Source organism: Dipodomys spectabilis, unplaced genomic scaffold (assembly GCF_019054845.1).
Source record: "Dipodomys spectabilis isolate Male_0828 unplaced genomic scaffold, ASM1905484v1 ptg000567l, whole genome shotgun sequence".
Classification (NCBI taxonomy): domain Eukaryota; kingdom Metazoa; phylum Chordata; class Mammalia; order Rodentia; family Heteromyidae; genus Dipodomys; species Dipodomys spectabilis.
The window spans coordinates 2,576,571-2,580,597 of NW_024871244.1; the positions used below are offsets into that span (position 1 = coordinate 2,576,571).

General features: G+C 34.3%; 1 non-coding gene across 1 annotated transcript; it reads right to left on the reverse strand.

Annotated features, from left to right (window-relative positions):
* Window positions 1-2,530: 2,530 nt before the first annotated feature.
* On the reverse strand, window positions 2,531-2,636 carry LOC122100159. The gene has a single exon (XR_006146115.1). It is a non-coding gene; the product is annotated as a U6 spliceosomal RNA (small nuclear RNA).
* Between the last annotated feature and the right edge of the window lie 1,391 nt (window positions 2,637-4,027).

Sequence of the window (4,027 nt, forward strand, 5' to 3'; positions counted from 1 at the left end):
AGTCAAGAATGAAAAAATTCACATATAATCACTCCAAAATTCTTTAAAACTAGGAGTTGATAAAACAGGACTCTGTGCAGTAAATTTTCTTCTACTTTTAAAATTATTCTGAAAGCCTTGTGCTGGTTTGTCACACCTGTAATCCTAACTACTCAAGATACCTACTCAAGAGCCTAACATCTGTGGATAACATTTGGAAGCCAATCAGGGCAAAATAAATTCATGAGATTATTTTGCAAAAATTTTAATGAACTAGCAAAGGGCCAGGAATGGAGATGTAGCTTATATAGTAGCTCACCAATCTAGAGAGCAAGACATAGCGAGACCTTGAAGCCCTGATTTCAAACTCTGTGCATGCCAACACGCAGGAATGCACACACACTCACTTTTTCGAAATATCTTCATATCAGTGTTTTGCATTAATTTCTTTGTTAATGATATTATATGGGTAAAATAGGCAAAATAAACTCTTCCATCTCAAAACATTTTTTTGTAAAAATACTGTACAGGGGAGTTACAGTAACATGAGCAAAGTAATAAGTACATTTCCTGTCAAGCATTGTTACCTTCTCCTTTGTTTTTTCCCCACATTTCTTCCCTTCCACCTCCACAAGTACACTCCTCACACCCCCAAGCCCCACCAAATGTCCCCAGCCTAAATTGTAAAGTTCGTTTTTCAAAATAATGTCTTGTGAATCTATTGTTATACAATGAGTCAAACTGCATTCCTATTTAAGCATGTTGTTTTTTTTCCCTTCCCCTCCCCAAATTAGAGAAGTGTATATACAATGTGCAGGTGCACCAACATCAAATAAAGTGAAAACAGGGGTTATACTGTTGGGGAGGAACATATAAAAAAACAAAAAAATCACGTCGTACATTATAAATATGTGAGCAACAACAGCAAGAAAGAAAAAAAAAACACTTGTGTCTCTATCTTGGAGGTCATTTAGCTTAACATCAACTTATCTAGTCATATACACATAGCTTTTCAACTTTTCTGCTTATCCCAGACATATACTAGTTATTGCAAATAAGGGATACCATGGGACCTATGTTTCTTTGGACTTGGCATACATCAGTTAATATAATTTTTTCCAAGACTTTCCATTTCCTAACAAATTGGGCGATGTCATTCCCTCTGATGGAGGCATAGAATTAATATACAGACATATATATGTATATATATATATATATAGTATATGTGTGAGTGTGTGTGTGTACACACATATACACACAGAACATTTTCCTTTTTTGTTTTTTAGAGCAACTTAGTTTTCCACCTTCATCATTTTTTCAAAGGTTTTTATTGTGATTAAGTGGTTACATAAGTTCCCAAATTTCACAATATTGTGGGATAGTGATTCTTAGTTAAAGTCACAAACACATTCTATCTTTGATGGAGCAAATTGTCTATTATGGTCTACAACATTTATGAGTTCTATGGGCTTTACAATAGAGTTATTTCTTCTATATGTATACTTCTTTTATTTTGAAATATGTATATATTTTTTGTTTTGTATAGAGTCAGCTGTTCCCACTTTCCCACTTGTTCCCTCCCTCCCTTCAGTGACATGGAGTTGCTTAGTTCATTTTGGTCAATGTCCAGTGCAGCTGATGGATCCCACTGTTGTATGTTTTTCCCTGATTCCCTCTAGTCCTGTGTCATCCTCCTGGTTTCCCTTCAGTGTGCACATATGATCAGCAGAATGGGGTTATTTAGTAGTGATTCTACCAGATGAGTGGAAGTTCTTGATTTCTTAAGTGTTGTTAATTTTGTCATATCACCTTACATTTTGGATTTAACATCCACTTATCATGGAGACTGTTTGCCGTTCATCTATTTGCTTTTGGCTTACCTCGCTCAACATGATTTCCTGTAGCTTGATTGATTTCCCTGCTAATGCCATTATTTTGTCCTTTCTAATGGCTGGAAAATATTCCGTTGCGTATAGTTACCACAGTTTTTGGATCTATTCATCTCTGGTGGGACATATGGGTTGTTTTCATATCCTGGCTATTGTGAACAGTGCTGCAATAAACATGGAGGTGCATGTGTCCTTGAATATTGGTACCTGTTGTTCAGGATAGATGCCTAGAAGTGGTATGAGTGGGCCATAAGGAAGGTCAATATTTAGCTTTCTGAGGACTCACCAGACTGCTTTCCAAAGTGGTTGTGTAAGTGTACATTCACACACACACAAACACACACACACACACACACACACACACACAGAATGTTTTCTTGATCATTCTTCTACTGAGGGACATCGGGGTTGGTTTCATATCTTAGCTATGGCAAATAATGCTACAATGAACATTGTTGTGGTGGTAGTTTTAGTATGGATTTGTTTGTGATCATTTAGGGGAATGCCCAAAAGTGGAATTGCTGTGTAATAGGGGAGCTCTATGTGGAGTCTTTTGAGGAACCTCCAAACTGCTTTCCAAAGTGGATGAACAAGTTTACACTCCCACCAAGAATGCAGTTGGCTTCCCTTCTGGCCACATCCCTTCCAGCATCTGTTGTTGTAAAAATATGAAATGATTCACTAATTTGCGTGTCATTCTTGTGCAGGGACCATGTTAATCTTCTCTGTATGTTTCAATTTTAGTGTATGTGCAGCCAAATTGAGCACAGAACATTTATATATATATATATATATATATATATATATATATATACACACATATATATATATATATGTAAATTGTAATTGATTTTCTTAAACTAGACAATTCAACAAAAAGTAAGTTCAAAAGAATTGTGAAATTTTAGAACCATTTATTTCTTACATAAGCACACATTTAAGAATAAATTCAAGATTGACATGCCAAAAACAAAATAATTCCAGGTATTTGTTGTTCATGAGATGTGTAGGAGGAGGAATTCAATTATTCTACACAAGGCACCTGTCATAGTGATCATTGCAGCAAATGTTAAGGTTTGTTAAAACTTTTAATGTTTTAAATATGTTTAATTTTGGGATTTGCTTATATATGACAAAATTAAGACTGTTTGGCATGTCATAAAATTTTTCAATAAAGTATATAATATTTCTAGTAGCAAGTACTTGTAAGTATGTACATTTCAGAGTTTATAGAAACTTTACTAATGAGAAGTAGCAAAGACTGTTTAAAGAAGCAGAGTGAAGAGTTAAGATTTAAAGTACACAGTTTCTGTTAAATCTTTAGGGCTCCCTTATGTTATATGTTAGTGATGAATAAATAATGATATAAGCCACATACAAGTGATGAGATGAACTATAAATAGTAATCTTATTGGGTAAATTTAAAGGCTACTCATACCATTATCCAGTTTTAAATGTACAGGAATACAAGAAAATAGTAAAATCTACTATGTACACTTCAAATACTGAAAACCCTGGTAATTGTTTTGCTTTTTATTTTTAGTAAACATTAATATTTAATTATTTTTTTCTTTATTTATAGCATTTTTTCCTTGTTGTAATATAATTCAACTTTTTGTGAGTCGTGATTAAGAGGAACTTTGAGAATATTATTGGGATAGCCACAACATTTTTCATAGGTGCATGTGAATTTACAAAGAGCAAAACTAAAAACAAAATATTGATTAAAAATTTTATCAAGTAGAGTCTGAATCAGGAGTGTTGATAAATGTCCACACCTAAAATCTTAACCCTAGGCTGAAGTAGTGGTATTACAGAATTGAGGCCACAAAATTGAGAAAATGTGTTTTGTTTTGTTTTTTGCTTTGGTTTTGTTGGTTGTGGGGCTTGACCTCTGGGTCTTGGGTTCTGTCCTTCAGCTCTTCAGCTCACGGCTAGTGTTACCACTTGAGCCACAGCACCACTTTCATCTTTTTCTGCTTATGTCGTGCTGAGGAATGAAATTCAGACCTCATGCATGCAAGTCAAACACTCTACCACTGAGCCACCTTCCCAGCACCTGAGAAACTGTGATTTAAAAAATCATCTGAACAATATTTGCTTTCTGCTTTGGGTTATATAATGAAATATGTAAACATATTTTTATATTTTTGTGAATT